Consider the following 11,783-nt stretch of genomic DNA (forward strand, 5'->3'; position numbering starts at 1 on the left):
TGTTAGTACAGGTGCGATACAGAGACCATGAGTAGCTGACAGATTTTATTCAGTACAAATATTTTATTTGAAATTATTAAACATATATGAAATATGAACATAGCAGAAATTAATACTGCTTTTTCACATTATTGTACTTGGGTTTCTTTCCCCCTAGAAATACTCAATTACCATTTATACTTATATATATATTATATATATATATATACACCAAGTATACTTATATACTTAAATATATTTATATACATATATACTTGTATAACTTATATTACATCTATATACAAATATTTGGTGTTTAACATCTTGTTCTTTTATTATGCTTATTTCTAAGTTACTACAAAATATAAACAGGTTCTTGACTAGATTCTTGCTTTAGATCCCCTTATTTTGCCCTCCCCCATTAGTGGTATCATTTTTTAGCTCGTATTTCAAAACACCAAAATTCCTCCTCTCCACTCTTCAGATCAGAAGCCTCTTTGACCCATCTGGGAGAAACTAAACCAGGTGTGCCCCAAACATGCCGCCATTTTCTTGCTGAATGTCAAGGGCACGCCTGACTAAAGAGCAGCAGCACTGCTGTTCCGGATAGAATTGTGTTTTTGAGAGGTTCTGTAGCAAAGGGCAGGGATGCGGTAACCACATGTCCTGCTCCAGCAATTGCATCCCCTCTGCCTGAGTGACCACTTGTAGGGAAGCTGAACTGTTAGCATCTGAGGTTTCAGGTTGGGTTTTAGGGCGGGACCTCAGTGCCCAGCTCCAGCCAGCTGAGCCAAAGGTAAATGTTTGGAGGTGCTCACCCCATTTATTATAGTCAACTTAAAAGTAGCTAGGCAAATGACACCTAGAAGAAAATAAGATGACAAGAAAAAAGAAAAGAAAAAGGCTGCAGACTCATTTTGTCACTCATGGATTTCTGCATTTTAGTTGCGAATATAAGTAGTTTTGCTTTTGATAATATATATTTTTAAACTGAAGTATAGTTGGCATATAATATGAATATAAGTAGTTGCTGAAATTCTCTTGGAGACCTACATTCTTAGAAGAACAGGGCAAACGCGGATTCAGAAAAGGTCCCTAAGAAGCCTTCGTTAATTGCAAAATCAGCACAGAGGTCCCTGGCTTCTCTCTCTTACCCTCATCTCTAGTGGTGCGGGCGGGGAGCGCTTCGGCCCCTCCTCCGCAAAGTGGAGGCGGTGAGGCTCCCGGCTCCCCGGCGGAGCGCTAGTCTCGGGCGGCCGCCCGGAGCCCCGCGGGGCGGAGGGGCGGGCTCAGGGAGCCCCACCCAGGGGCGGGGCCCGGCGCTTGTGCCCCCCCTCGGCTCTGTGGAGTGTGAATGTGCAGTCCGCAGTTTAGAAAAGCACATGCGAAACCTACCAGAAACCACCCCACCATCGGCAGATCTCATATGACTGCTTGGTAAACGCTCTGCGGGTCTGCACAGGTCACCTCCTCGGATCTCCGCGACTGAAGGTCGGAGCCAGCCCTCGGCCCCCCCCGCAGTCGGAAGGTTAGAGTCGCGGGAGCCCGGGAGGCGGTGGCGGCGGCCCAGGAAGGAACAGCAGCACCCGGGTGAGTCTGGGCATGTGTTTATCTCTCCGGGTGCCCAGCTTTCTGATTTACCAGTCTGCCTTTTCCGCATCCAGGGCTCTGAATCTACGTGCATTTTTCTTAATCGGGTTTTTAAAAATTTCATGGGATTTCAAGGCTTTCTTTTCATCAATTTACTTTTGAGTAGTTTTCCCTTGTTTTATCCCACTGGTGCCTGTTACCAAACAGCATGAATGAATGATGCAATCCTGCATAGGGGAGTCATCAGTACAGATTGGGAAAATCTCGGGAATTTAGAGTGGCTGTGTCTGTCTGACTTTGTCATCTTCTTTCCCATCCGAATTAGAATTTTAAATAAGCACTTACCAGATATATTGTTGTAAAGCGACAACTTCAAGGTGGGAATTAAATATTCTTTCATTCATAAAAGTTATTTACTATATATTTTTTTTAAGCAACTTGCACATTGTAGTTACTCTTTAAATATTTGAATGGCTGGCATTGGAATGAGGATCAGGGAAGAAAATGATAAAATCCAGGATTTCTAAATTTTATTACAACTACCTGGTAGGTTTTCAGTATAATAATAGTGCTGTCACTTATATGTTGGTGAAATAAAGTAGTCAGGACGTTTTAAGTTTTCAGATGATTTGATACATGCCTAATAACTTTTTTAAGGCTGATTTTTTCTTTCTTTCTTTCTTTTTTTAAAGATTTTATTTATTTATTTGACAGAGAGACACAGCAAGAGAGGGAACACAAGCAGGGGGAGTGGGAGAGGGAGAAGCAGGCTTCCCGCCAAGCACTGAGCCTGATGTGGGGCTCGATCCCAGGACCCTGGGGCCCCAAGCCGAAGGCGGATGCCTAACGACTGAGCCACCCGGGTGCCCCAAAGCTGATGTTTTCTTGATGTATAATTTAATGCAATAATATGCACCCATTTTAAGTGTATATTTGGATGAATTTTGACAATTGCATACACACTTACAATCACCAGCACAAGATAACACTTCCATCACCCCTGAAAATTTCCTAAAGTCTTGTTGCAGCCAGGTCGCCCCACCCCTAGCCCCAATGGCCTGATTTTTGTCATTATAGCGTTTGTTTGTGTTTTCTAATGTTTCATATAAATGGAAGCATGTTGTATGTACTCTTTTGTGTCTGGCTTCTTTCAGTATAACGTTTTTTGTATTTATCCCTGTTTTGGCATGTAGTACTAATTCCTTCCTTTTTATTGCTGAGTAGTATTCCATTGTAGGGATATACCGCCATTTGTTCATCCATTTATCTGTTGATGGACATTCTAGTTTGGGGCTGTCACAAATAAAGCGCTCTTGGATTTCTCTTGGATAAACCTCCAGGGTGAGATTGCTACCCTACCATATATGTTTATAAGAAACTGCTAAAATGTTTTCCAAAATGGTCGTACCATTTTCTATCCCGGCAGCTCCAGCTGTTCCATGTCCTCACCAATACTTGTAATGGGAATAAATAATTCAGAGGGTTCAAAGAGTTCAATACTCTTTTTTTTATTGTAGTCATTTTTTTTTTCAGTTTATTTTCATATCTTCTTTTTTGGAATGTCTATCCCAATATTTTGCTCGTATTTTAATAAGTTGTTTGTGTTACTACTGAGTTGTAAGAGTTCTTTATTCTGGATACAAGTTCTTTGTCAAATAAGTGTATTGTAAATATCTTCTCCTGTTCTATGGCTTGTCTTTTTCTTTCCTTCTTTTTTTTGTTTTTTCCATAATGGTATCTTTTGTTGTTTTGTTTCTGTTTGTTTTTTAGAGAGGTGGGGAGGGGCAGAGGCAGAGGGAGAGAGAGAATCTTAAGTAGGCAGTATGCCCAGCGTGGGGCCCAATGTGGGCCGCCATCTCACCACCCTGAGTCGTGATTCTGAGCTGAAATCAAGAGTCAGATGCTTAACTCACTGCGCCTCCCATGTGCCCCATCATGGTATCTTTTGAAGAGCAGAAGTTTTTACTCTTGATGAAGTCCATTCTATCATGTTTTCCTTTTATTGTTCATGCTTTTGGGGTTTTATTTAAGAAAGTTTTGCCTACCTCAAAGCTGTTTTTCTAGCTGTCTATTGCTGTATGACAAATTACCCCCAAACTTAGCAGCTTAAAACAACAAACATTTATTTTTTTCACAGTTACTTTGAGTTAAAAATCTGGGAGCAGCTTAGTTGGGTGGTTTTGGTTAAGGGTCTTTTAAGAGGTCATTACCTGAATGCTTTATTGGAGAAGATCTGTTGCCTAGCTCCTTGGTAGGATTCAGTTCCTTGAGGGTTGTTGGACGGAGGGCCTCATTTCCTTTCTGGCTGTTTCCTGGGGGTCCCTTCCAGTTCTGCCACGTGGGCCTCACCATAGGGCAGCTGCCAACATGGGAACTGCCTTTCCTTAGAGCAGGGAGGGAAGCTGGGCCAAGATGGAAGCCACATTCCTTTTTTTGCTTTTGAGATTAACTCAGAAATCGGATGAGAGAAAGGTTATGCACAGACTGGATTTTGAACCCTCTGAATTATTTATTCCCATTATGGTTCCCCTCCTTTCCAATCTCTTTGCTTTTTCTTGCCTCATCTTCTTAATTATTTCTTTTATCTTTTTTTCTTCTGAGTTTTGGCACTTTTACCTACTATTTACAGTTTTAATTATGAGGATATTAATTCAAAATCGTTGGCTGTGTTCCCTTGATATTGGGCAACGGGACTCTTCTGTGACTGTTCTTGGCATGTTGGCGACTTTGTATACTCATTTTGAAGATAGCAGGATCTGTTTTGCAGAGTCTGTGATATACCTGAGTCAGCTCCTCTGTGTCTGCATGTTGTTCTCTCAGTAGGTCCTCTCCCTTCCCTCTCCTTGGCGTTCTGCTAATCAGGTGTGGGTGATTTCCTGTCAGACCTGACGCTTTTACAGAATCGAAGCCACAGAAAATAATGTGTTTACCCCTCTGCAGTGCTGAAAGGAGGCAGAAGTCAAGCATTTCGCAAGGGAAGCAGCCTTAGGGCACTTGGCATCTGACCCTTCTTCATACCAGTCTACCAGGGAGAGAGGGAAGCTCGACCGTTTCTCTTTCTTCTCTTGTGTCTGGACCTTGATGTTCATTTCCTCCTCTCCTTCTAGGCTCTTCCTCTTGCAGAACTCACAAGGTCTCTTGTAAAGAAATTTGTAGTCAGAACTTTATGCTGCATTTTTATTCAGGAAAGAAGCAGGAAGAGAAGAGTGTCATTTCCTAGGAATCCAGCACTGGAGAAACGTGAGTCCGATTTGTCTTTTGTTGTTGTTATTTATCAGTTACCAGTATCCTCTTCACCTGAATAAAATTGTGTGCTATAATGTATGTGGGATCCATAAAATCTCAGGTTCCCCAGAACAGCTGTTCTTTTTTAATCATAAAATGTACTATAAATGCATTGACCAGGCACCCTAGGCCTAGTTACCAGAGGCTCTTTGACTCTCCTTTGATCCAGAAGCTTCTCAGGCTGCATTTGTGCATTGTTGCAGTGCCCAGAGGACCTGAAACAGACTCAGCCCTCCTACCCAAGGTGACATCCATCTAAGCCTAGGAAGTTTTGTTCTCTTGGGTGTGCTTGATCTCCACAATCTCCACAACCTCTGTACCAGCTTGCATTTGTTCTTACACAAGTGAAGGTAAGAGGTCAGTCCTAATAAAAGAGTAAGTTGGTGAAGGCAATTCTGGATGTCTTTCATGAAATACATAGATGAAGAAGTTCAAAGAGAGTTTGGGTGAAGAGGTTTTTCTTATCTAAAATTGGACCTCCTAAAGCTGGCTCTGAAGGACCACTTGCTTTTGTACTTTTGGAGCTGGGGGTGAGAAGGAGTCGTCAGCAGAGACTTCTTTAACATTTAGAAGAGGCCCTCTTTCCCCCAGATGGACCAGCTGGGCGCCGGGCGGGTGGGAGACCTGTTCTGACCCACAGAAGGGCAGTGGCTCAGTGGTCAGGACTGGGCCTGGGAGCTGCCATGGCAAAGCACATGCCCTTCCACCAGAACTTTTTCCACCCCCAGTCCTATCCCCCTCCCAGGGCCACATGTAAGGGATCCAGAGTCCATTCTCTAGCAATGATTTTTGTGTGTGTGAAATTCTAATGTACACAATTTACTTTGAAGCACCTGAACTTAGCAGATTTCCGCCTCCCCCACCCCCGCACCCCGGTAGCCGTGAGAATTTTTACTATGAATTATGAGTGGCTCCCAGTTGAGACCTGAAAAAAGAGGCAACCAAAGTGAACCAGGAGGCAGGGCATTTTACAGTGCGGGCTGGGAAAGGCTGAAGGAGGCTGAGGCCGTCTGAAGTCTGAGCAGGGAGCTGAAACCTGTGTAAACCCAGTGGTGGAGGCCATATCCCCTGCCGTGAGCATTTTGTGGGCAAACTTAAGGTTATATAATCCAGCTCTGTCTCCTAGGGAGGGAGTGGAGACAGAATCAGCCTTCCAAGTAAATTCAGTGCAACTTTTGTCTCAAACGTCCTCTTTTCTCTGCCTTTGGTGCCACCATGCACCCCAGGAGGCAGGGATCAGCATTTCGGAGTCCTAAGTCAGGACTCGTGTTCATCTGGGGATCTGGAAATCAGTCCTCACTTTATTTGAGGAGGTGTGTCTTTCCTTTCATATTTGAGGCTGATGGTCTGGTTGAAGCTATTTCTATTGTCAGTGGTTGGGGAGAGGCTTAAGCCACTGGCTTTTCAGACATGAACAGTAATGATTTGTCTGGTCATCTCAGGGAGCCTGATGGCCTCTTGGAGATGGTGCCCGTTCTGTACTTCCCAGGTCTTCGGCGAGGCACGGGGGCCAGTGTGGACTGGCTTTGCTGTTAGGAATTTTAAGGCTTCAGAAGTCTGTCAGTCCTTCTCAGGAGTATTGCCCATTCTTAGGTACATTGTATTGCCTCATGCACAGTCTTTAGCCTGTCCCATTGATCTCATTTGAGCTCTTCTTTTTTTTTTTTTTTTTTTTAAAGACTTTATTTATTTATTTGACAGAGACAGAGACAGCGAGAGCAGGAACACAAGCAGGGGGAGTGGGAGAGGGAGAAGCAGGCTTCCCGCTGAGCCGGGAGCCCGATGTGGGACTCGATCCCAGGACCCTGGGATCATGACCTGAGCCGAAGGCAGTTGCTTAACCAACTGAGCCACCCAGGCGCCCCTCATTTGAGCTCTTCTTATGTTATTTGTCTGTTCCTGGCTTTCCCTCCACTACATGTGACTCATTCTCTATGCTCAGTGGGGTTGCATTGCACTAAGCACTGCTTTTCCGCGAACAGACTGCTGTCTTCTAGGCTGGGTTAGCGAGCCTGCCTAGCCGTGTGGTATGAACTGTGTCGATTCCCTCTGGACCAGAGCCATATGGGTGGTTACTGAGCCACAGAGAGAGTGGGATGTGAAGCTCCTTGGTGTTCCCCGGCTTGGTGGAAATTCGACGATTTATGAAACCTGTTTCTATCTGCTGGTCTCCCAAAGAATGTGCAGACTTTCTTCTTTCACTGTTAATGAATCATCACCCATTGTGTTGCCCAGCTAGCAGAACTTTGATCTGAATTCTTTTTTTTTTTCTTTAAGATTTTATTTATGAGAGAGAGAGAGAATGAGCAGAGAGAGGGACAGAGAGAGAGAGGGAGAGCAGGCTCCCTGCTCAGTCCCAGGACCCTGGGATCATGACCTGAGCCAAAGGCAGATGCTTAACTGACTGAGCCACCTAGGTGCCCTCGTCTGAATTGTTCATGAAAATCTTTGACATTTCCTGAGTCCACATAGTTTATTATCAAATGTTTAACCTTATTTAGTTCTGCTTAATTTATCTACCTCTCAATTTATCCGCCTCTTAATTTATCCACCACCTTTTATGTTGTGTCTGTGTATTTGAGATCCAAGTTTTAGTTCTTTAGCCAGTGCTTAGGAGCTGTGAGACCTTGGATCATTTAACTTCCTTATGCCTCTAGTCGTTAATCTGTGAAATGGACACATTAATATCGTTCCTGCAGAAGGACATGGGGCCAGACCCAGGTGATGGCTTTGAGGTTTCTTCCAACTTCAGAATTTATGATGTCAGTTCTGTTTCATTGGCGATAGTCGTCATTGTGGTTAAGGATTTTAATTTTAGGCTAATAGCACTCTAAGTTGGAATAGTTTTATTGAGAACAATAATCTCAATTCTTGCTGAGTTCTCAATAACTTCTTAGATTCAACTCTATTTAATTTATGAAACATTTACTTTACACCTGCTGGGTCCTGGAAACCGAGATGAAAGATATTTCAATCAAGGAGAGGAATGGGAGTGATTAATTAATTCTCTGAAGGAGTAGGAAGGAGATAATGTAGTATAGGGAAGGTTATTTAATCTTCATCTTGAGGAATAAATAGGAATTTGCCCACTGGGTATGAGGGATTAGGTGATTTCAGGCAGAGGGAACAGCATTTGCAAAGGCATAGAGGTTTCAAAAACCATGACATATTTAAGGAACAAGACATCCTCTGTATACCTTGAGCATAAGTTGTGTATGTGTGTTTGTGTGTGTGGTGTGGGGGGTCCAGTTTTGTGGAACTGAACCCTTAACCTGTGGAATCTGGTGCGATCTGGGTAGATAGTGTCAGAATTGAATTGACTTATAGGGGACACTATGCTGGTGTCTAAGAATTGCTCAGATATATAGGAATCGCTCCATGTTGGAATTGGGGTACAGAACCCTTTTTACTGGGGTTGTTGATGAAGCATGATTTGCTATGATTGTTGAAGGAGGATGATGCATATATGGAATTCATGTATTCATTATTTCTGTTTTTGTATGTATTTGAAATTCTCTACAATAAAAAGTTAAAAAAACAGTTGTGGGTATGTAATTCACGGTTATATCATTTCATTTATTCATTCAACCTTCAGAAATTAATTGATCATCTACTCAAAAGAGGCTCAGAATAAGTATTTTGGAAAATTTTGGATCTTAGTATAAAAAGCTTGCGATCCAGGAGTGGAGGTGACATGCACATAAATAAGTTTAAGATAAGTAGGAATATTATGGATTTCATATATTGAAAACAGGTCTACATAAAGTACTGTGGAAGTTCTGGGGAGAAATTTTTTCCAGCCCCAGGGAATCAGGGGAGACTTTATAGTGAAGACGGCATGTGAGCTTTATTCATTCACTTAATTCAACAAATATTATTAAGCCCTACTATATGCTAGGTACTGTTCTCAGTCCTAAAGATCCAGCTGTGAACAAAGGTGATAAAGCTCCTACGCTTGTGAAATTTACATCCTAATTAGGACAGATAGATAGTACATAATAAACATAATAAGTATATCTTATCATATGTTAGAAGATGATAGATGTTATGGAAAAAAGAAAAAGTAAGGCATAGTGAGGGATATTAGTAAAGTTGGGTTAAGGATAAGGAGGGAGAGGTTGCAGTCATAAATAGGGTGGTTAGGGTTGGCTCATGGAAAAAGGTGATACTTGGGCAAACTCGTTTTTTAAAATTTCATTTTTTTTTTTTAACTGAAGTATAGTTGACACACAATGTTGTTTGGGCAAACTGTTGATAAGGGATTGGCCAAGTGGGTATCCAAGTGAAGAGCATTCCCACCAGGGGCACAGCTGGACTAAAGGCCCTGAGCGGGAAGCCTGGTCCGTGCATTTCCAGGACAGCAGGAGGACCAGTGTGGTTGGAGCAGAGTAGCAAGGGGGAGATGAGTAGGAAATGAGGTCAGAGGTGTAATGGGGAGGGTGTGGAGGTGGTATGAGGGTAGGGGGCAGACCTTACAGGTAATTGCAAGAACTTTGGCTTTTACTCTTAATAAAATGAGAAGCCATTGAAGGATTTTGAGCTAGAAGTGTGACATGATTTGGCTTTAGCTTACAGTGATTACTTTGGCTGTTATGTTGAGAACAAAAATGGGTGGGAGACCTTTTGGGAGGCTCTTGGTACCGTCTTGGCAAGAAACACTGGTAGCTCAGGCTAGAGCGATAGCAGTGGATAGGGTAAGAAGTGGTCAGATTTTGGTTGGTAGAACCAACATAGTTTCCTGAATGATTGGATATGGGCCATCAAGGGAGAGAAGGAAGGTGCAAGAATGGCAGTTTTGGCGGGACAAGAAGATCAGGAGTTCAGTTTTAGGCATGCGAAGTTTGGGGTGTTTCCCAGCACCTTAGTGGAGGTCAGGTAGGTGGTTTGAGTTGAGAGTTTGGGAGAGAGGACTGGGCTCCAGGTACAGATTTGGGAGTTCCTGTCCTAGAGGTGACATTTCAAGCCACGGGCCCGGATGAATTCATCGAGGGAGTGAGTATGGTTAGAGAAGACCAGAGGTGGTCATTGCAACATTAAGAGACTGCAAGAGGAGCAACGAGCAAAGGAGCTGAGTCTCTGTTTAATGGAAACTTCATTTACATTGAGGCTGATATTAGTTTAATATTCTATTTAATATTCTATTATCATTGGATTCATGAATTGCCTCCTCTTTCCCCCATTTTAGTGGGTCTCCTGTGAAACTCCTGTTTCCCATGAAGAGCACTCTTTTGTAAGGGTTCCTCACAGGGGTCAGCAATTTTTCTGTCAAAGGCCAGGTAGTAAATATTTTAGGCTTTGCAGGCCTTTCAACCTCTTGCAGCTACTGATCCTCCTCTGTTGTACGAAAGCAGACGTGGACACATAAGCAAGTGAACGTGGCTGTATTCTACTGAAACTTTAGTTATGGACACTGAATTTTGAAGTTCATGCGGTTTCCGTGTGTCACAAAGTTTTATTCTATTGATTTCTTTTTTCAATTATTTAAAATATAGAGGTGCCTGGGTGGCTCAGTTGATTAAGTGTCCAACTCTTAATCTCAGCTCAGGTCTTGATCTCAGGGTTGTGAGTTCAAACCCTGGGTTGGGCTCCATGCTGGGTGGATCCTATTTGACAAAAAATTTTTTAAAAATGTAAAAATTAGTCTTACTTCACAGGCTATACAAAAACAGGCTGATTTGGCCTACTGGCTATAGTTTGCCAGCCGCTGGCGTAAAATGTCTGGTTAGAAATCAGTTGTGAAGTGTGTTGGCCAGCCCCTTTGAGTCTGTTTTTAGCCAGTGTCTATTCTAAATATAGGTTATTTGCATCATCTGTGTGGCCTCGTACATGACATATTTGATGAGAGATGGGTCTAGGCAACTTCTAGGATCCCATTTACCCCTAAGATTCTAGTCCAGCGATTTTCTTAAAAAATAAAAAACCCCACAGGATTCCTTTTGAAACTCTGTCCTCCATAGTTTCTGCAGCACTGTGGTCTCTCAGTCTCTTCCTGTGCATCTTGACCTCCTTTTCCTTTTCTTCCCAGGCTCCTGATCTGATCCTTTCTGTTCCTGCGGGCTCTGTTCTCAGCCCTCTTCTTTCCCTTCTCTCTCCATTCTCTGGTGACTTTCATCAGGCCATGCCCTCACTTACCGCCTCTGTACTGGTGACTAACAGATGTGCAGTTCAGCTCTCCCCTCTCTTCTGTGGCAAAAGTTTCAAGGTTTTCCATTACCTAGATGTTAAAATCCAAACTCACCAGCCTGGCCCAGGGCCCCGCTGGTGCACCGCCTGGCAGTCGGACTCCACTGGGCAGCTTCCAGCATGTCGTCCATCATTCTTGCTCCTTGCCTTTGCCCCTGCTCTTCTCTCTGCCATCATTACCCTCTCTTCTTTCCTCCATCTCCCTGCCCCCTACTCCCAGCACCCACCAAACTGATACCCTGTCCTTTAACAACCCACTCAAGATTCGGTTCGAATTTGTATGCCCCTGGAAGCCCTGTCTCATAGGCAAGGTTAAGCATTTTTCTCTGTGTACCCATAATATCTTTACTATCTTATGCATATTTTCACTTCAGAACTTGCCTTATTGCAATAATTGTCGGGTCAAAAATAGCCGAATATTGGTTGAACATCAAATATATTTATAAGTTGGTACCTTCAGTAGAGGAGAGTTTGGTCCTGTACATCTGTGTATCCCCAGAGCCGGACATTTAGAAGGTGCTTACTTTGTGTTAAAAAACCAATGAGCCCGGGCGCCTGGGTGGCTCAGTTGGTTAAGCGACTGCCTTCGGCTCAGGTCATGATCCTGGAGTCCCAGGATCGAGTCCCGCATCAGGCTCCCTGCTCGGCAGGGAGCCTGCTTCTCCCTCTGACCCTCCCCCCTCTCACGTGCTCTCTGTCTCTCTCATTCTCTCTGTCTCAAATAAATAAATAAAATCTTTAAAAAA

The 11,783-nt window shown here is 43.4% G+C and overlaps 1 long non-coding RNA gene across 1 annotated transcript; it reads left to right on the top strand.

Moving 5' to 3' along the window:
• The first annotated feature begins 307 nt into the window (after window positions 1–307).
• LOC145721530 (uncharacterized) lies at window positions 308–11,719 on the top strand. Its single transcript, XR_014145258.1, has 3 exons — window positions 308–1,569; window positions 4,677–4,809; window positions 5,058–11,719. It is a non-coding gene; the product is annotated as an uncharacterized LOC145721530 (long non-coding RNA).
• The last annotated feature ends 64 nt before the right edge of the window (window positions 11,720–11,783 follow it).

The sequence above is a fragment of the Leptonychotes weddellii genome, chromosome 5, assembly GCF_054177405.1.
Source record: "Leptonychotes weddellii isolate Sample4059 chromosome 5, ASM5417740v2, whole genome shotgun sequence".
Classification (NCBI taxonomy): domain Eukaryota; kingdom Metazoa; phylum Chordata; class Mammalia; order Carnivora; family Phocidae; genus Leptonychotes; species Leptonychotes weddellii.